This window comes from Pipistrellus kuhlii, unplaced genomic scaffold (genome assembly GCF_014108245.1).
Source record: "Pipistrellus kuhlii isolate mPipKuh1 unplaced genomic scaffold, mPipKuh1.p scaffold_m20_p_17, whole genome shotgun sequence".
NCBI classification, from domain to species: Eukaryota; Metazoa; Chordata; class Mammalia; order Chiroptera; family Vespertilionidae; genus Pipistrellus; species Pipistrellus kuhlii.
Window position 1 is genome coordinate 13085554 of NW_023425482.1, and position 22611 is coordinate 13108164.

At 41.9% G+C, this 22611-nt stretch overlaps 1 protein-coding gene and 1 non-coding gene across 2 annotated transcripts in view; both read right to left on the reverse strand.

The window, feature by feature from the left end:
- Window positions 1-22611, reverse strand: part of WWOX (WW domain containing oxidoreductase) — a 922226-nt gene that overhangs the window by 569625 nt on the left and 329990 nt on the right. The window lies entirely within an intron of this gene.
- On the reverse strand, window positions 672-782 carry LOC118721048. The gene has a single exon (XR_004988614.1). It is a non-coding gene; the product is annotated as a small nucleolar RNA SNORD67 (small nucleolar RNA).

Genomic DNA, 22611 nt, shown 5'->3' on the forward strand with positions numbered 1-22611 from the left:
ACTTGGGCCACACCTTTGAACTATCACTGCCTCTCCTACATCTCCCAATCCTGATACTCCCTGAAATAACCCTACCACCACCCATTATCCCATTTATAAAAAGCAGGGAAGATGCGCGAAATATCTCTTGAGGACTTGCCAAGCTTCAATGAGATCAAGAATTAAGTCATATAAGTAAGCTGTCAAAATTTTTAAATTGAAAATGTCGTTTTACCGCTGTGAAGTTAAACAGAATCAACTGGGTTCTCCTAAAGGACTAAGGAAGTGTGTTCCTGGAAGGGTTGTCAAGCATGCTCCTTCGTTTCGCCTGCAAGTCCAGGCCTTCACCCAGTTCTACTCCCCAACACCATCATTTATTTTGAACTCATTTGGTCCTGTTACTTGTTAATTCCATGGCAAAATTCAAACTCACAGCTCCCTTATCAGATTACAGGAGGACCCCTTCAACTTAGACATTCTGGGCTTGGGTAAAAAGGCAGTCCACACCACAGGAGTCCATGTACGATTCTGGGTGGGGAGGAGTGTTCACTCTGCTGCAGGGGCAGCCAATGCATGTACTCATGATGTTTTCCCACACATCCCATCCTTCTTAACAAACATTACCAAGAAACCAGGGCTCTCCTGGTGCCCCCACAAACCAGCCTGCCTCAGCTCTGTGTCCTTCTCCCTAGGACAATTCACACAGCAACTGTTCACTTGTGTTTGGCATCAAGATGACACTTATTGGCAATTTTTGTTCTACAAAAACACTACCAAAAGTAAGCTAACTCCTTTCTAATACTTGTGTGCAAAATACATGTGCACAACTGCTGGAGTACCCATCTGCTTCTTCATCCTCAAATACTGAAATGAAAAGTCACCCAGATATTAGAATCAATTAATACTGTGATACGCTGGTCAAATTGCTGCTCTTAATGTGTGTACACTTAATTACCATCCATCATTACATCTTAAAAAAATCACTCTAAGTTGAGGCTTTCAAGATTTTGGCTCTCTTCAGCACTATCCATTAGAATGATAAAAAATCCATTTTAAAAATTTAGCATCTGGCCCAGCAATTCCACACCTGGGAATCCAGCCCACAGAAATAAAAGCATCAGTCTAACAGAAGAACAAAGATGTGTATTGTATCACTATTTGAGGCCCAGGAGAGTGAAGGAAGAAACCTTTGGAAACGAAAGAAATGCCCCTCAATATGTTCAATTTGGGGAAATACTGCCTAAATCATGGGACGTCCACATCATGGGGTATTATGCTACCGCTGGATGAGAAAACAGAAGTATGGAACAGTATGCATAGCTTGATTCCATGTTTTATCAAGCAAAACTACCAAAAACAAAACATTTCAAAACTTCTATGTCTTCTGTGTTCATATCCATATGCAGTCTACATGTGAAATATGAGCACAAATGTCATCGTATGCTCAGTTAAATCATGAACAATGCTCTCCCCCATGGCCCTGCTAAGGGAAATTTTTCCTTAAAGCCAAGCCCCTAACAGGAAGCAGGCATGTTCAGCAAGACAGAAAGCTCTCTGAGGGTGGATATATGCTTATCTTTTCACCAGAAACCTTCTCGCTGACCAGTGGGTTGTATCCACTCCTCTGGAATATGATCTCCATGAAGGTGGAGACCTACCAGGCTACTGTCTCCCTAGAGCCTAGCACCATGCCTGGAACAGTTGGATTTCTGTAAATAAATCTTCACTGAGTTAATTCTAGGTGCTAGGAAACATGTTTTGCTAATGCTTAAATGATGAGCTTCCACTACATGAAAATGGGAGAGAGAAAAAATACCCCTAAGGGAACTGGATGTGTTTTGTATAAAGATAACATGAATGATCATAACAGCAAAAACAGCTCATATTAAATTCCTATTTAACAGGCACATACTATTCCCTTTATGTACACACTAGAGGCCCAGTGCACAAAATTTGTGCACTGGTAGAGTTCCTAGTGGTTGCTGGCTGCAGGCCTGGGCCTCCCTCTCTTCCCTCAGTTGGCTCCACCCTCTGGTCAAACTCCGGGATGACCTTCCAGTCAAGGGGACAATACTATACTTTTATTATATAGGATTGCATGTGAATCTCACAAGAATATTGGAAAGTACACATTACTTGTTCCCATGCAACTTCAGAAAACTGAAGCTCAAAGTGTTTAATTACCTGGTTCAAGGGCATACAGTGAACAAGAAAGGCACCAGAATTCAAACTCAGGACCCTTCCTTCCCTTTTCACTGGGCCTCTGTGCTCTGCACACATATGTTCAATCACTCGTGAACACTACATAATAAGGTATCCTACTCACTTATTTTAAAGTTGGGTATGAAGAATAAGAAAACAACTTAAAGGCTGGATAGCACTATTGTTGGTCCAGAGTAAAGGAAACCCAAAGCCCAAAGTTAAGAGGTTTCAACATGTGACTTGTGTTTGATTTTTTAACACCTGTCCAGACAGGTACTCAATGCAACCTCACACTTCAACAGATAGGACTCGCCCAGAGTGCTGAGAAACTTGGCAGATGTGTTCATGTAGCGGGATATTCCCATTTCTGCCCCCCTTAGAACCATAGAATGGCAGTTACAGAATCCAAATCAATTTGTATCCCCCATTGAATCTCACATAATTCAGCAGACATTCATTACGATGCCATAATGATATCACACTGCCATAAATACATATGCTAGGAGTAGAACAAGATATTCATATTTAAACATAGCGGGAAATAATTTTAGTTCTGGTGATTTTCTATTGCTCATTCTATTACTTTTCTCTGGATGCTGAAAATGTTAACATAGGAAACCAAGAATTACAAGAATAAAGAATAAAAGAGAGAAAGAGAGAGAGAGAGAGATAGAAAGAAGTGGGGGGAGAATGCTTCTGGTTTAACAAGAAAAGAAACTTGGGTGTCAAGTTACATCTGATAAATATTTTGTTTGAGGAAAAGGTAATTTAATAATAGATGAGAAGTTCCTTGATATGTCAATTTGAGAAGACTCATTCACACAGCCATAAACACAATGCGAGATTTTAGTATTTTGAGATATCTGCTGCATATTTAAAAGATGATTGCCCTGGTTCCACAAATAAGAAACGCAGATGTTAAGGCTTTTTCATAAAACTTTTTTAAAAATATGTAAAGCAAACAAGTAATACAGGTAAAATTAAAACCACTTTAGATTTACTGTTCCTACAGATGAGGGGAAATGATTTCTCAGGAATCAGACCCCTGACTCCAGGAAGGAGCAAACAGATAGCACCGATAACATAACACCAACAACGACAATGTTAATCTTGATCTCGCTCTTACATATCTCAACACAGACAGAGTAACAGTTTGTCTTCAGCCTCGATGATGTATCCATTAACAGCTCTCTTCTCCTCGTATTCAGACAACTTGCAACGGATTTTTGAATTATTTAAATGGAAGTAGCATTAGAAAACCCTCATGTTTAAATTATGCTAAATAAGTATCCTTTCAGCTGAACTTTTGCCTGTGTAAAAAAAAAATACATATTCTGCAGGCATGTAGGAAGGGCTCAGAGGAATATAAGGAGATGGTACATGTGCAAATGGAAAATGAAGTCTGGGGAACAGTGTACAATCAAATGAGGGGTGCAGGACACTGTAAGTACCCAGACATTCCGGAGGGAATTTGAGTCTGTATATTTACAGAGATGATGTCAATATCCTAAAATGCTTCCAAATGTCCATAAAGCTCTGAACATAAGAATTTAAAAATGTATGGATGTCCAGTTGCCATAAATCAGGGAATATCCATATCATGGAATATTATGCAGCTATTAGGAGAAATGAGTTTGCTGTTATCTATTGACCTGGGGGGATGTCCATGATGTATTGGTAAGGGAAATGAGCAAGGGAGGGGCAGTGCACAGTGCATAAACAGGGCAGGATTCTTGTAAAAGAAAACAGAAAGGCCTCCCTATGTTTGCCACCCATGTCACTTGATGGACAAAAGAGCCTGGAGAATGGTTTGAAGGGCTCCTGGTGGGCTGTCAGCTGTGATCAGTGGGCAGAGGGTATTACTGGGGGATTGCAGAAAAAAAAAGGGTAAGTCAGGAACATGGTTTCTTGACATACCTTTGCATGGGGTTCACTCTGTGTTGAACACATTCTATTATTTAATTTGTGAGAATTTTTTAATAAAAGGAAGTGGAGGAGAGGCAGAAAAGCAGAATGCCAAAGGACAGAGAAAGAATAAGGTAGAGGGAGAGGAGGAGAGAGGAAAAAGAAAGAAGGAGAAGGAGAGAGAGATAAAATGCTAACAAAGCCAAAAATTCCTGCTGGCCAAAGATGGTTCACTATCAGGATGCTTTATACCTTGCAGGAATGCCAAGATTGAAGAGTTTTCTTTTTTTCTTCTTGTTTTGTTCCCTGCTGCCCCCTAAAGTGAATGTGCTGATTTATTTGGAAGAGGAACTCTTTGCCCTTTGCAAAGCCACCTTTACAGAAGAACTGTTGCTGAAGAGCTGAGCATGCAGGCTTGGTGCAGTGTGGAACCTGGCAGGTGCAAAGGCAGGTGCAGAAGGGAGCTGAGGTGGGTCAGGGTGGCGATGGGGAGAAAGCATGATGTGATCAAGCTGGTGGAAGTTTTCCATCCCACCTAGGCACTGCGGGATCTGGTTAGACTGGGCATGTGGAGCCTGCATGGTGCTGTCAGTGCTCTCTCCAGGAAGTCCACAGGTAATGGGCAAGTCATCTATCCCTCCCTCAGGGCACTTCAGGGAAATGAATAATCACTAGGCCAAACAAATAACTAGGTAAGTAAAAATAAGAAGAGCTGGTATTTAATCTCTGCGTTGCTTTCAAATGCAAATATATTTCATTTTACTCATATTTTATTGTGCTCTACTATGTGCAGGGCCTTTTCCTGATATAATAAAAAGTATATCTTAAACTTGAACATATAAGTTGAGGGCTTTTTTTCTGATTATAGAAAGGTGACAAATTCATTTTTAAAAAATGCTCAACTATAGGAAATTCTTTTTTAAAATGATAAAATTGCCTATAATTCCCAAAATACAGATACGGCCATCTTGTTATAGGCTATATTCCCAGCACCAGTACAGTAAGTGGCATAAAATCGATCTCTCATCAATATTTGTTGAGAGAAAGGAGGGAGGCAAAGAAGTTATGGTAATATCATTTATGTAAATCCATTTTCTATGCCTACATTTTTATATAACAATATAAAGCACCCTATACACGGTTTTTTAAATGACTCATCCCAATCCTATCTAATAAAGATAGAATATGCAAATTGACCATCACCCCACAACAAAGACAGCAGTGCCTACAGCCAATAAGGAGGGAATATGTAAATTGACAAGATAAAGATGGTAGTAGCCAGACTGGGAAGCTTGCATTGTCACCATGGCGACAATGCAGGAGTTCTGCCCTGCCCCAGCTGCTACAGGCCTCTGGGCAGCATGCCTGCTATTGGGGGGGTGGGGGCACACACAGAGGGTGGAAGGAGTTACAGGAGGGCAGCAGGGCTAGAGCAAAGGGTGGCAGCCAGAGCAAAGACCCGGGTCCCAGGTGCCGGAGGAAAGCCGGTGTGCGCAGCCAAGGGAAGAAAAGCCTATTCTTGCACAAATCTTCATGCATCGGGCCTCTAATTAATATATAACAAGCCTTTAGACAACATTAAATACATTGGCAAACCCTGGCTATCTGGGGCTGGTATGTGTGATGTTGGGCAAAGAGTTGTCAGCACTGCCCCGAGGACCCAGAGGGAGCTGATAATGATCTCTACATCTACAAGGGTGGCCATGAGTACACTGGGATCCTACCAACTTTATTATTGATACTTTGTTCACTGCATTGCTCTTTACCTCTACACATCAGGAAAAAAGTTAAAACATGCCAAAGAGAAAGATGTCACAGGTCAAATAGTGAACTCACAAGCTATTTCCAAGCAGCTGCACTCCCACACACACTCAACTGCAGCTGTTGCACATAATTAATGTGTCAATTACACATAATTATCTAATTACTAAAGGAAGAAGTTAAAGCAAGTGCTTCAGTAAAGATACTGAAATAGGCTCCTATAGAATACCCTAAAAATATAGACTATCTTGCTATTTCTGAAAGTCACTCAACTTTTGTCTGATACTTGAGGGCTCTGTAAATACTGAGAAGTCTTTACAAATGCTTCAGTGATATCATGAACTAGATGTTTTAGTCACTCCAGTGACAGGATTGAAAATATTATATGAAGAAAAAATTGTCACATAATAAATCTTCACAATGTTCAATGAATCAGGATGGGTTACAGACTCCTGTGAGTAAAGAAAGTATCCCAGTGGATGCTCCAAATAAGCCTAGTCCCACAAAATGATGAAAGGAAGGAAAAAAAAACCCTGAAGGTTAAGTGGTAATATAAGTATGGAAAACCATCTATCTCTTGGGTGTTCCATATATTGCTTTCCCATAAAATATAAAATAAAAGAAGTGTGAAGGTGAGCAGTAAGTGGTCATGATTTAAATTTGGAAAATACTATTATTCTTTCCCCTTTTTGGAGAAGTATATGATACATTTGCATGTAAAAGGCTCTGATAAGTACTGCATTTCTGAAATAGTTTTGACTGCAGAATCCTTTTTCTTTCATCTTCTCTGTACAACTATGAATTCTATCCGAATTCACAGACAACCCATAATGGAGGCCAGGTGACTATTTTACTTCCTCCACTGGACCACAGATTTGCCATAAAGTGAAGCTTCGTTTTGAATCTGAACTCAGGCTGCTGTCCAACAGATACGACCTCACAATAAGGTATCTGGGAATCTAAAACGAACTCTTGGATGAGCCGCAAAAAGTGCCATTTTCTCTCATTGCTTCTCTCACAAACATTCTCACCAGAGATTTGAATGTACTACCTCGACATTTACTTTCTATGAGCAAATAATTAAATCTTTCATCATATGTTACCCACACTATTTCTTGAGGATATTAAAGGGACCACAAATGAATTCCACACCAGAAAAAGAAGAGCCACCTCTTTACATAGATATAAATTAGCATCTTTGGAGCATGTTATTGTATTAATTTGTTAATTCATACTGTGTCTCCTTCCAAAAATGATTCGAGGCATTTTTTTTATGCTATTATCAAAAATCAATGGGCCATGACAAAATGGAAGAATGAAAATACAAACCAGTTGGATCCTCCGAAGGCACATCTTCATTACTTTTACTATTTAACTTTAACTTTTAATCTTGGGCCATAAAAACTGTCCTAATAAAAGACTCATAAATATCTCCAGAATGTGCACAGGAGCGACTTTGATGACCGGTGAGCATATGCTGGGCTCCTTTGCTGAGGGGCCTTGGTACCTGTGACTGCCTGAGAGAGAACACTGAGCAAGAGGCAGGTGTGGGTCCTTCCTGGACTTGATTCCACAAAGCTGGTTATTCTCGGGAGTAAAGGGAGCTGCTTCTGCTTTCATTTTTAAATTTCATTTCAAAAACCATGAAACTATATCCTTCATTTATTTTCAAGGTAGCTGGGAAGATTTTGCATTACCAGTTTAAGCATTTTTAAAAACTAATTATATACCACACATACATAGAATAATACGCTGTCTCCCAGGATGAGTCTCATTGAATCCCCACCTAGAAATTTCTTCTCATCCAGTTTCCTTCTGCACATCATGGGGATTCAATGCTCATTTGTTCTATGAATGAATGAATGAATGAATGAATGTGTTCCATCTGAATATTGCTCCGTTAGTTCTTGATTCTAATCACACATTGAATTCTAAAGTAAATACAATTACCAGTAATTGCCAAATGAATAATTTCCGTTTATTAGACAGATTTTCTTGAACATGTCTAATTCAACTGAACAACACATTTTTTAAATTAAAAACACTCAAAACTGAACATTATTTTCCCCTAAAACCTTTTTAAAATTAAACTCTGAAAACAAATATACTTTAAAAATTGTATTATCATAGTGCATTTCTGCATGAACAATACATAAAGATAATGGCTTTTATAATGTGATGCATGGATGCAAGTTTACAGGAACCAGCAATTTATAATATTAACCACTGGGTTTTTTTCACTTATATGGCTTTATCCTTTTCTGCTACCCACTATTCTTAGAAAACTCTATAAGGCTGTGTGGCTTGATTACACTATCTTGATTACCATTATTTTTCTAGCTTTCTTAAATTACATGCAAGCAGCATTTCTAAGTTTAGAATATTGAATAGAATACCATGTGTTTTGAAGCCAGTGTTTCTAAAACACTGTATTTCTTATGCCCAGCAAGTTTTTTTTTCAACATCCTTTCTTATGTAAAGTGGGTCTATGGGATACTATCTTGCGAGTTCAGTGGAGAGGGATGTGTACAGAGCAGTGGCTGTGTATTTTAGAAGAAAATAATCTGTCATAAATAACATGCTGTACTTAATATTCAGATCAAGACATCTCTGTCTCATCCTAGCAGACCCTCCTGACAAAAGCCATCCTACGTCTGCCAGGAGTATCGAGTCTAGTGGAGGACAAATTTCAAGATGAACCTGAAATCAATTTGCCATCAAATTTTCATGCCTCTCCTAGACTCTCTGTGGCATTTTAATTACAAGCACCCAAGGTGGGGGGTACTACAGATATTGACACTTTGCTCCTACAATAAACTTTATTGGCAACCTCTGTCTGAATGCAGTACTCAACTAGAATAACAAGAAATACATGGGGATTGTTTGTATTGCATGGAGGTACTGCAATCACTCTGAAATCATCTTGTTCAATGGGCCTGGTCATCTCTTAGGCAATGGGCTTGGGAGAGAGGACACCTGGCTCTCAGAAGTATAAACAGCCTGAAGATCAGACGTGCCTGCCATGTCCCGGGTCCTTTCCACAAGACAGCAAGGTGTCCTCCTGCTCCCTTTTTGTTCTCAGGTGGATATTTCTGGTGTACATAAATTCACAGCTCTGAAAAAAATTTCAAATCCTTCTTGAAAGGTCAGGGTGTCTGAGCAAAAAGCTTGATTTAGGGGAGAGAAGTGGTCCCTGTTTAGATGTAGAGACAATGTGTGCTTGGGGAGAGGAGAGAGGTAACTCTGTTTTTACATTAAGGCAGCCTTTCTCAGCCTCCTCCTGATTTTTGTACGGGCTGTTAGAAGGGCTATAAATAGCAAGACATCGAGAAGGACCTGCATTTGCTAACCATAAAAGTGTTTTGCTCTCTGAAAATCAACACCTTGAGACTACAGACATGCGGTTTTAAGTAGCTACACTGAGAAACCCTCATGGTGAGTGAGTTGACTACGGGGCATGCTGTGTGTGCACATGCCATCCTGCTCCCTGAGAGGGTAACCAGGGGTGGAAACTTGCCTACCACCACTGCCATCCCTGCGGTTGTGTGCCTGAGCAGGCAAGGATGTGCACCCCATCTCAGTGAGTCCCCAAACACTCACGCGAGGCCACAGCTGACAGAGGGAGTCTGGCATTCTGGTAAAGGCTTAGTATGGGCTTTCCAAACTGAACACATGCCTATAAATACACACATACAATTATCACAGAGTTACTGATGTAAAAGACATTAGCACACAATTTACAAGTAAAATACACTCTTTATTATAAATTCCACAGAACCAATTGATTCTCACCAGCGCTTTCATTGATTTCTGCCGAACTCTTGCATCCACAGCACAGATGCAGTTGGTGAGTGAGTGATGTGCAATGTAAATGTTGGCTGAGTTAACCAGAAAGACGAAGTGAAACAATCAAGACAGGCGTATTTCGGAACTTCACTCATTCCTCAGCGATTTCTTTGCTGTATTGGATTAATTGTTTTTCTCATATGCTGAAGAACTATTTCCTTATTTTTAAATAATGTTCATAATGTAATGGCTGCAGACATCATATTCTTAAATTTAATCGGTATTATTACCATTGTAATTACTTTAAGGCAAACAATATAAAGAAAATGATCAATCAAATATTGCCTATTTCAACTGTGTAAATACTCCCACCATGGCTCTCCCGCTCCCCTGGTGATGTCGCTGAATGTGGGTCTGGGGAGAGAGGTTCTACCTACAACAGATGTAAGTAAGAGCACAGACAATGACAGCAAAAGGCAGTAAAATGGCTAGGAAGCATTGATATTTAATGACTTCGTTTTGAATACAATTTACTTAATTGTAAGCTTATTTAATTTATGTTTTCACATTGTCTGTGTTTAACAACTAGGTCATGGAATTCCTGCCAGCTCCAATACACTACGAGTCCCAGGTCGCTGTGAGGGGAGGGCTCACCACATGCTGGAAACGGGGCCAGTGAGCATGCTGGCCCGAGTGCACATTGCACAGACACACACACACACACACACACACACACACACACTCACACACCCTTTCATAGGAGATCCTGCTGGCCAAATCCTCTCCTTTTCTAGAGAGGGAGATGCTTTGGAACACATCCGGGAGACCCCGTGACTGAGGTCTAACAGCAGCAGATAATTAAATATCTGTGTTCCTGAAAAGAGCCGGAGGCTTGACAAAGACAAAGGAGACAGAGGGAGCAACATGAGCCCTTCTGACAGGGAGACCAGCCCTGCGGAGAGAGGGCCCGCAGTTCTGCGCAGCCAGAACCGCAGCACGGACTCCCTTTCAGCATCTGTGCTCCGCGGTCCACCTCCCTCGCTAGGGACACCAGCTTTTCTGCTCAGTGGACACGGAGGGCATGGTCACCTTTCAATAACTTCTGAGAGATGAGCAGCCCTATTCCCCCTCTGAATCCTGTTGTTTCTGCAGCAAAAACGAACTTGAGAAATAAAAACTAGAACCAGGGTGGCTGTGGTTCTAGAAAACATACCTACATGCTGATGTCCAGGCCAGGTCGGCCAGCCCTGGTATGCAGAGCAATCAGCTGTGTCCACAGTTTCAGGGCCTGTCATTTTGTGTAGTCTGAACAGGTGAGAACTTGGAGGTTCCTGTGAGCATTAAGTGAGGCGGGACAGGGGGAGCCACGGCAGAGATGGCTCTGCTCCCTGGGCAGCAGAGAGCAGCATCAACCTGAGACGCTGCAGCCAGGCTGTGTGCCCCCTGCAGCACCGTCATTCACACACGTCCCAAACAGTCGGGAGCACACAGCAAGAACCGCAATGCTGATTTGGCTGGAGGCAGCACTGGGATATTTCTCAGAGGGCAGCGGGGTGGGGGTGCTACGCGGGTGACATTGATGCTTCACACTGTCTCCCCGAGGATAAGATACCTAATACCACATGCTGCGGGTTTCTCCGCATGTGTTTTCAACACATAAATACAAAGACGGCTTTTTATGGACACACCGGACTAGAAGTATTCCAAAGTGGCCCCTCGGAATGCCAGGACTGTAAAATATCTGTGCGATACGAAACAGAGCATCCCATGGCTTGTCAGGAGCACGGCTTGTTTGTTTCCTCTTTTTATTTTTATCCCTGAGGGTCAGCTGCTTATTATTAAAATAAACAACCAGGTTTCCTGGGCACAATTTACATTTCCAATGTGAAATCTAACCTAGGGTGTGTGGGCAGGGAAAACTATTGGTGTTTAGACTTTACTATTAATCTTATCTTTAGAAGAGTCCCCGCCCGGAAAGCACGCAGATGCTCCCTCCTCCAGACACTCCTGTTCTGACTGGTCCTCTGCCGTTGGCTGCACACAAGAGCACGGTCCATGTCTATCATTTCACACGAGATAACGTTGCTCCTCAGTGTTTACAACAGCACAGATTAGATGCCCCCTTCCCCAGGGCCTGAGGAAAGGGGCTAGACATGAAATAGGGCCTGGCTGAGAAGTACTGCTTAACACAGGGCTTCCCCCAGGGCCCACACTCTCAGGCTCTTCCCACCTGGCCAGCGCTGCCCCCTGGGCCCCAGTGTGAAGCAGGTGCCAGAGAAGGACATGCATGCAACCTCTTACCTGCCCATAAACATGTAGGTAGGTGGAGATATTTTTGGACATCCCAGCTACACCTTGGGGTGGAGGGAAACAAGAATGAGAATGCTCAGCCTCTTGTCCCTTTGTTATTGTTTTCTTCTCACTCTTAAGTTAAAATAAAATGTTAGGTGCGTACGCGCGCTGCTCTTCAATTTACAGAGTGGCTAAGTCACTGGCCAGATTCTTTTCTGAGGCAAACATGATATAGGAAGTCAGCGTGTGCCAAGAATGGGCTTGGGCATGGGGCCAAGAGAACATGGCCCTCTGTCTACAGGGGTTGCCCAAAGGCCAAGTGATGGTGGGAGGGATGTTTCCAATTTCTGATGTAGTCTTTTCATGTCCACAGAAGCCACTCCCCCCAAAATTGGAGCCAGTTGCCTCTCTCTCTAGGCAGCCCCTGCTGGGCCAAGTGACTATCTTTTGGGCACGGACCAACAGGACGCCCAGCAGAAGGCCTGTAGTGCAAGGGTCTGCATGGGGCTGACCGGACGTGGTGTGCCTTCCCTTCAGATCGCTCCTCTCCCCTGGAGCCCCGCCAAGGAAGTGTGGGTTGCCAAGCCAATCTCCCGCTTCTCTCTCCAAATCACATTGCTTATGATTAGGAAGAGAAAGGCCGAATCTTCCTCCTTGGCCCTGGAGTCCTCTCCACCCACTCCCTATACAAAATCAGTTCATCTGGGTAATTTTAAAAGCACGGCACTTGGGCCAGCTGGAACCTGTTTCTGGCCCAATGCTTGGGGTTTCTTCCAGCCTCAAGCCTACGTGCTCCATGCGCTGGCGAGGGCGCGGAGGTATAGCCAAGACTGGGAATGAGGGACTTGCTAACCAGGCTTCCCTGGGTTTGGAGCAGGCAGAAAGCCTCGTTTCCTGGCGAGGTGGCTTTGCCCCAAAAGGCAGGCCACTGAGCTCTGTAGCCCAGCATTCCAACTCTGCAACCTGGGACGACCTGGGTCTAGTGATGAACCAGGCTCTCGGGCTGCCCAGGCCAACACTGTGTCCTCGCCTTTGTAAGTAAGATGATTTTCCTGGGGAAGCGGATTCGCTTTATTTGCTTTGGTCTCTTCCAGCTCGGGAGTGGCTTCCATGCCGCTGAGAGGCCTGGGGGACTCTGATTTTACTCTGGAAACTAGGCGAGTTAAATAAGGCATTGTCAAGCCAGAAGCTGCCTTGGACTCTTGGCAAGTGTGTGAACTCAGTATGAAATAATATAAACAGAAAAGAACAATATTCCCTGTTTTCTCCCTCCAAGCATTTCAGAGGCTGGGGATCAGGATTCATTTGAGATGGGCCAAACACTTTCAAAAAAATAAGTTCTGTGTGTTTAAAAGATCTTGAGATTTGAAGTTCTGAAGAATGGGTAGGGTTGGAGGGGAGAGGGGAGGGGCTGCCTGTTGTGAGCACCTATTGTACTTTGGGAGCTCAGAAGAATTCAAGAATAAGAGCTCTTCTTAAACAGAAAGAAGAAACTGTATAAAACAAACCTTTCAGGTACAAAAGCCTGTACACAAGCATGTACAAAAACATATGCATTCTTACATCCTTCTTCTGGGGCCCTGCAACACGTCCACACGTCATTATTAATTACTGTATGTTTTGTTTCTAAACTGCTTAGCTTCAGAACTCCAGCAGAGATGTTCTAGAAACTAAGTAACCCAGAGGTGTCCCCCACAGAGGGCCCCAAAGCAGGAACAGGAAAGTATTCCGGAGGGGCTGTCTCACGTGTCCAGGACAAGCCTACAAGACCCCAACCAGGCTTACTTTTGCTATTTGGGAACTGGAATTAATTCTTCTATCCTCCCCATTTCACAGAGATGTTCTGAGAATGAACCAAGTCATAGTTAATAAATTTTGGTTGCGGAACAGAAAGATAGTCTTACTAAAACACTGCTGCCGCTATTCCCACTTCTGGGAGCAGCAAGTCCTGTGAGCATCTATAAAACAACCAAGCAGCAGGCACTTTCCATGTCATATGAGCCCGGAAGAAAACTTTGAAGAGAAACTGAGAAATACTAGAAAATCTGTATAACGGTTTTTAAAAATCTGAAATGGAGGATTTATTCCAAGAGAACTACTTGCTAATAAATATTCATTCACAAGATAATTTAATTTAAATATTGAATCAGAAAGAGTACACTTCTCTTACTATTTTCTTTTAAAAAACACACAACAATCTTCTTTAGTTCACAGCTTTTAAACTTTCTCCCCCTCTTCAGGGATACTTAGACTTGCCAAGGAGCTGTTTCCTAATACAACCCAGAGAATATATGATTTCATTTTTCCACAGATGCATTGTCATACACCTGGTATTTCAGTTATTTATTAACCATGCCTCGTTTTGTGGTTTCTAGCTTTATATCTTTAAAGTCATTAAAACTTAATAGGAGAATTAATCATAAAAGAAATGTATCAAACACAGTTGCCTGGCACTTTTTTTTTTCTGACTTGACATCTTTAAAATTTATCTGAATGTTATTTATTTAATCACATCTAGGAAATAGCTTCCAAGTTCAGAGAAAGCATAAAAATGTGATTTACTATTTACTGTACACTTAGGCACATGCATATTATATATTGCATGTTAATCTTCAACTAGCTAAGTTTAGCAAATTTGACAACACTAGTGTTTGCTAGTGAGGAAAAAGAATCGACATCTGTTCTCATCCAGATATGATTCCTTCTCGGAAGGAATCAGAAATATGTACAGGCCTTCTATTTTCTGGGTAAACTGATAGAATGCTGTTTAAATAGATGGTCAAACCACAATGCCCCCTGGTGGTCAAATCATGTGAGTGTTTCAGCACCTTGTGGATATTTTTAAGAGAAATCTAATTTTTAATGAAATACTTTTGTCTTACAAATTCAGATATAAAGAGCATAATGCATTGATGGTGCTTTAAATTAAAAATAAAGCTTTGTTGCTAGAATTACTAGAGACACATTTAGTTTATCAAAACCACCTTAACAAAGTTTCCCCCCCCCCTTCTTTTTTTGCAATAAGAGATTATATTTTAATTCCACACGGAAGATTAGCAGTATCGTCGGTAGGGGTAGAATTGCAGCACATGTAATTTTCAAAACTAAATTTAAATACTGGAACCATCAGCAGATCCTTACAGGTGGACTGACGGATCTGAGCGTTTATTGCCACTTCAGTTAGAATGGAACCGGAGGAGATTCCAGATCTTACCAGGGGACAGCAGACTCCATCTTCCCATCATGCTCTCAGCATGCACCTCTGATAAGCAGCTTACTGGGGATTTCCTCAGGTCAGACAGGAACAGTGCTTCTCAGGTTCCCTTAATCCAGACACACATCGCTTGTGAGTTAGGCCTCATAAATCTCAAAAAACAGTCAGCAACACGTGAGAGGCGATGTTGTTAGAAGGCTCAGATACATTAAATGGGAACATCTGAAATGTGGACTCATTAATCATACAAACAATGCCAAAGCCCTATAGTAATCCAGAAATGCAGCACCTTCCTTTCTCAGAACACAGCTCATTTTATTGCTTGTTTTCTCCAGAAGCAGGGAGGTCCACAGCAGAAGTGCTCACTGTACTCCCTCTTCACCTGAGAGTAACAGTTCAAGCCATAATAGCTCAAGGTCATACAGCAGGTGCAGGATGAAGAAGTCCCCCAAGTTGCCTGGTCCAGTTCCTAAGCAGCCTGCTTTGTTTCTGATACAGAACCTATCAAGATGCATCCCCAATGCCCCAGAGGATAGCACCAAGACATGCTATGAAAGGATATTGACTGCAAATATAATCCACACTGACTTGTACATGAATGTTCATAGCAGTAGTATTCATAATAGCCATAAAGTGGAAACAACCTAAATGTCAATCAACCGATTAAAGGATGAATAAATGTGGTATATCCATGCATTGGAATATTATTCAGTCATAAAAAGAAATGAAATACTGATAAATGCTGCAGTGAGGAGGAACTGTGATGACATTATCCTAAGTGAAAGAAGAAAGACAAAGACCACATATTACATAATCTCATTTATATGTAATGTGCAGAATAGGTAAATTCAAAGAGAGATAAAGCAGATCAGTGCTGCCCAAGGCTGAGAGAAGGACAAGAGGGTGATGGCTGAAAGGTAGAGAGCATCGTCTTAGGCTACTAAACAAGTTCTAAAATTGACTGTGGCGATGGGTGCACAACACACTAAAACCACTGAATTATATTCTTTAAATGGGTTAATTGTATGGCTGGTGCATATGTCAATAAAGCTGTTTTGCTTTATGTGTGTGTGTTTTTTTAAAGATATTGGAGGACTAATGGCAGGCAGACCTTGCAAAACTCTGATGGATGTAAAAGTGTCTGTCCTGGGTGACAGAAGCAAAGGACAAGAAGAAGAGAGGACTGGACCTAAGAGAAGTACAGTTAAACTCTGAGGCAGGATGGAATTTTCTCACTTCTGCAAAGGGGTGTGACCCAGCTCCACACTCCCAGAAAGCATCTGCACAAGCTCTGGGAAGAAGTGTCTCCCCCGTAAATCCTAAAGTCTGACAATGGGGCACTATGAGTTACAGGGGTTTTCAGTCCTCATATCCTCCCCCACCATAGACCCGGATTCAATTAGCCCGTGGTAGCACTAGCTTTAAAGAACTTCCCAAGTGATTCTAATGTACAGCCAAAGCTGAGGACCAATATTTGGGAGCAAGCCAACAAAAAAAGCCAGAGTAGAATTAGAAGGAAAAGCTGAGCAAAATGGTTGCCAGCACTGTGTTTTTCAGAAAATTTCTACTTTGCATTTCTTCCTATTCTCCCAAATACATATCTAAACCCCACCCCACCCCACTCCAGCTGCACCTGCCTGTGTGTGGCCACAGCAGGTAGGAAGTGGTCCTCTTTAACTTCCATCAGATGTTTTCACAAATAGTGCCCAAATGTGTGCATAAAGATAGCTGAACCCACCTATCTGCTTACTGACAATAGGTGGGCATTGTTCCAAGGATTATTTCAATATATCCCCTCTCCAAAAACATGCATGTAGAGGGGGTGCATTTATGTTCAGAGTTCAGAATTCTATGGGCATCAACGAGGATTTCAATGGCTGGCTCCCAGCTGACCTTCTGTCCTGCCCAACATTCCGCACTGAGGAATGCTTAGGGGCAAAAGCCACAACCTCCTCCACCCCCGCAAGGCTGCACATATTTCCCTGGCTGGGTTTTAATCCAAGCTCAACATCAGTAAACCTGTGTGTAGTACCTGTCTTACTTGCTGCCCAGAGAAAAGAAACACACCGGCTTTGAGTTCTTTCTTTTGGGACTTCTCGGAGCCAGAAAATACCGACTCCTAGCAGGCCCAGCACAGGCGTTGCTGTGTGTGGCTCTTTCTGGGTCTGTACTAATCAATGACAATTTTGGAAAACACAGCCTGAATAATTCATCACAGAAAAAAGCTTTTGGATTAAATGATATTACTGGGGCTTCCAGCACAAACATACATGTGTTCCCGAAAAGCTGGTCCAGCTGGAAGGCTGCTCGGAAACCATCAGGATGGTGCCAAGCTGGGGCCCCCCATTTTGTAAATTGTAGCGTGTTGTCTACCCTCCCGGGTCACACAGACATGCTCAGGTGTGTCAGCCAGGTGTTCCAACAGCATGCGGCTGGCACAACTTGCCCTGGTTTGTTCAATGTGCTAAAATGCTACTGTGATCCACTCAGTGAGGCAATGTGCAGTGTGTTGGGGGAAGAAAAAGACAGATGAAGGGAGAAAGGAAGGAATGAAGGAAGGAAAGGAGAGAGAAAATGGCACAAAAAATGTTGGCTACACTGTGCGGAGTAAAAGGGAACAGCAGTGGGGACAATTCAATTTAATCTTAGAAACTGGAATGGAGCCTTAACACCCATAGTAAATGCCAAGCAATCCATACTTTTTTTTTTTTTTTTAAGATCCATCTTTTTCCCCACTGCACACATACTGACTGTAAGTGGTAACAAACCTAGGCTAGTAAAATTCCCCTCCCTGGCATTATACACCAAAACTCTCAATAAGAGACTATCCTGGCCTGCTTTTGTGCTTTGTGTTTTGTTTTTCTTTCCTGATATGCAAAAACCAGGTTTCAACCCACTTCCTCTCCACCTGATTCTTTTTACCTATTTTTTAAAAGAAGACTAAAAGCAATGAGACCTCCAAATGGGAAGAAGCATTTGGTACTACTTAATTCTAGTTAGCCCCGAGCAAGAATGTGTATTTATAGCATATAAAGATGGAATGTAAGGGAGGGGCCCCATAGTGTGAAATTCAAGTGCTCAACATCCAGAGACAATGGGACCTACATTGCCTGGACTTTTTTTTTTTTTTTTTTCTCTCTCTCTCCCATAAATTCATTCCATGGATGTAGCTATGGGGGAAAAAACAAAAAAACAAACAAAACAAAAAAACAGCACAGTCCTAACTCTTAAAGAAACTAAGCCTGGTGGGAAGACAGTCGAATGCACAAATAGTGGCCATATGGTACAAGAAGAGCCTTCAGGAGCTGGGAAGGAGCTCTGAGCTAAGACCTAGGGAGCCCTGCTGAAACCCAGCATTCTGGACCCTAAATCAGCTGCTGAGTAACCTGTGGTCTCTGCCTATCACCAAAGGTCAGGAATTCCCCAAAAGTCCACCTGGCCATTTATAAAATTTAACAAAGACAAAAAAAAAAAAAAAAAATCAAGACTATTATAAGAGGGTTCTTCAATGAGCCAATTCCACCCAGAAAGATGGGGTCCCATACTTCCATCAGGAGCAAGGCCAAATGGAAAAGAATACCATGCTTTTTGCACCCTCTCCACCTCCTCCCAGAAGCAAAGCAATCTCCATGAGGTAGGTGTCTTGAGTCTCACCCCTTAGTCTTTGAACTATTCAGAGACTAAGGACTCTGGCAATTTTTCATATGAAAAGAGAAAGGCACCAATGGTTTTTATACTTAAGGTAAAATTCCCTTTTAATCAAACTCGGTTAATTATGGACTCAACAAGGATGAAGCTAGAGGAAATCATTTTTGCCTTAAGCCAAACTATTCAGAAGCCTCATAGAGCTAATAGACTAAAAGTCCTCAGAATTATCCCTTTAGCCTTCATAATATTCAATCTTAACTCAATCATAACTGTGCTTATCTCTCAATGCCAATGAAAGAGAGACAACTGAGGAGGTTGCATTTATATTTAAGAAAAAGGGGACGTGGAATAGCCATGAACATATACCTCCGTGCTCTTTGGCTGAATCAGTAAAACAACATAATGTTCCTTCTGAATTTTTCTTATCATTCATGTCATTAATGTCCCTTTAAGCCAAAGGTGTGCAGCCCTTTTCCTGTCTCTACATTATTCAAGCTCCCAGGTACAGCACTTCTCACTAGGAAGGGTTTTATATTATCACAAATTTTGGGAGCAAGGCATGTGTGATCCCTCTAGCACACATTGGCCTTAGCTGGGGAGGACGTGAGGCCAGAAACTTGTCCCCTCTGCTGCCCCATTCCATAAACTCTGACCCCATTAGTGACTGTGAAATTTACAAAATAATAAGAATAAACCACAAAGTATGATAGGAACTCTAACCAAGGCCTTTTTTTCCCTTTGTGTTGGAAATCTAGATGATTTCTTAAAAATAACCAATTCTGGCCCTGGCCAGGTGGCTCAATTGTTGAAGCACTGTCCCCTACACCAAAAGGTTGCAAGTTCGATTCCTAGTCAGAGCATATACCTAGGCTGTGGGTTTGACCCCATCTGGCACGTAGGGGATGTGACTGATCCATGTTTATCTCTCACTTTGATGTTGCTCTTTCACTCTCTCTCTACCTACTCTCTCTCTAAAAATAATCAATAAAAACAAATATTTGGATGAGGATTAATATATATATGTTTTTTCCCCTTAAATACGTGGTTTTTCTAAGTCCTAGTCCCTCTGCTATATAATTAGTCTGCCTTTTAATTCTTTTTCTTTTGTTGAGTTAAACAGAACAGCTTCTTAGGAAAAACAGCCAAGGGCAACATCTCCAGACCCAGGAATAGCACTGTCCTTGTAATATAGTGCCCACAGTTCAGAATGTGGAGCTTAATCATGAGGACTGCTTAGATCCAATCAAACAATATTATTAAACATATAATAAGGTGTGTGGGGGGAGATATAAATATACTATTTCTGCTCACTAACCAGTTATTCTAATGCCCATTTACAATTTCAATAATTACTATTGTTGACATACTTCCAAACAGAGCCAAAGCCTAAAAGAATTTGGCATCATGAATATGGTGCTCATAAACTCAGAGCTGAGAGCCTGCTGCCTTTGTCTCAAGTTTTGCCTGATGGCCAGTAGTTCTGAGAAGGTGTTACCAGTGGAAGATTTGGCTTATGATATTACCAAATAACCAATCATGTATCATAGAAATGTACCACTTTGGGACAGGATGTTGATAGTGAGAAAGGCTGTATATATTTGGGGGCAAAGGGTATATTGAGTACTCTCAACTCAATTTTGTTGTCACCCAAAAACTGCTGTAAAAAGTCTATTTAAGGATTGTAAAAAAAAATCGTGAAATAAATAAATTATAAATAAGATTTTTTTAAAAACACACAGCTTTCAGAGCAATGTATGCACCTTTTTTTATGGATCTATATTTTTATAAAATAATTTGGTTCAACTTCCCCATGCATATATGCTCCCTTGAGTCTCTCTAAACACCACAGCTTGTGTGAAGATGTTATCTAATGTGACCAGTTATTTTAGGCCAAAGCAATAGGCCTACACAGAGGGCTCCATGCCTAAGCATTCACAGCCCCTCAGAATCATTCCCTGAGTGTTTGCTGCTGCTATCATTTTTGGCCAAATTTAACTCTTAATTTTTGACTATTTGGTTTTCCTTCCTGGTAGTTTGACAGAGCTGGAAAGGAGAGAAGTGATGAACAATAGCATCTTCTCTCCTTCTCTGCAGATGGAGGTGTCCCAGGTAGGTTGGAGTGAGCTATCCAAGAGCTCTGGTGTTCAAAGAGTACCCCATCCCCTTGGAAACAGAAATCCCAAACACATCACAAGAAAGCTAAATTTTGGCAGTTAGTAAAAAAACCAAAAACTTAGGGTGTGTCGATCACAATCCTGCTTTTGGGTCCACATGCCCCAAAGCAAGTGGAATAGACAAGCCCATTCACCACAACACGACCCTGGAAAAGCAATGGTCATAGAGTGGCATAGACACCTTTTGTGGCCAAGTGAGTTGGACAGACCCACCCAATGCCAACCACTCACTAACAGACATGATTCCTCCCCTAAATTCCACTATGAGCTCCTCATAGATACAAAATTCTCCAACAGGGCTACTACCACAACAATATCTTCAGTGATCTTTGTTTTTGTTTTTTTGTTTGTTTACTTGAAGTATTACAAATAGTAGTACATATGTCTCCTTTTTTGCCCCGTTGACCTCCCCCCGGCTTCCCCTACCCGTATGCCCTGCCATCCTGGCACTGATTTGTTTATAAGTTTAAAAAGGCAGGACACCAGCAATAACTGCAGATGTGTGCTTCATTTTCTGAGGTAGAAAATTGCTGGGAAGTGGGGAAAGGGCAGTGGGGGGGAAGCTAATCACCCACGTAGAAAAATAGTCAAAAAGACGTATGAGCTCTAATTGGCTAAAAATTCTGAAAGCAATAATGAAAATCCATACTTCAACTAAAGGCACCCCAGATTTCTGTGATTCCCATTTAAATTTTTCCTCTCTTGGGGAATTTCTGACCATTAGAAATAAGTGTATAGATTGTGACCTTTTCACTATATAGTAATTTGAAATTATAAAAGTAATCCATGCTCACAGATTGGTCTAAAGTCACACAAGATTGTTTCCCTGTGACTTCCTACCCAAACCTACACCCCAGGAGAAGATGTGATGGAAAGTCCACTACTTATCTTTCTAGATCTTTTCCTATGCGCCCACATACGGGTATTTTAAAAATTATGTTTAATTAAACACAATACAAATCAATGAAACATCTCTGACTTCCTGGGCTCAACCACAGAATAAGACACCTCTGCCCACCTGGCGGTGGTGAGTGGGCTGAGGCAAAGTACTGGAGGAGGAAATAACAAGGGTCTCTAAGGACCCGCCTAAAACCCTCAGAACCGGCTGTCACCGCGCGATGGACATCAGCTCTTACTCAATTGACAGGCCTTCCTCCGGCTATAGGATCTTGACTGTAATTACAGGAAAGGCCATACCATAAAGAGGGAGGGGAGCTAATTGACAAAAAAGTCCAATGTGCTGACTCAGGGGCCAATGGCCAAGCTTTACATTTCTTTCCTCAAAAAGACGGTGATGTGCAGTCCATTAGGCCACAGCCAAGCCAGCCCAGGAGAAGGCGTGTTTCCAGTCAGAGCACACGTGAGCCTCACACATGGACTCCTGCCTGTGCATCACACGGGGCTGTGGAGGGCTGCCAACTAAAGAAATTTCAAGTGGCACTAAAGTGATTTGTTGCTGGTTTTATTTTCTTTTGTTTGCTTACTGCTTTGTGATTGCTTCATGTTTATTTATTGACCTGTCTAAAATGCAACAGGAAAGACATTGCCTTGAGATTAAGACCTTCTCTAAGCCTCTGGCTGCCGACTTTGCTACCTTCTAATCATTGTAAAAGTCTGGAATCCTGGCCTGGCTCAGTAAGAAAGTGTTAG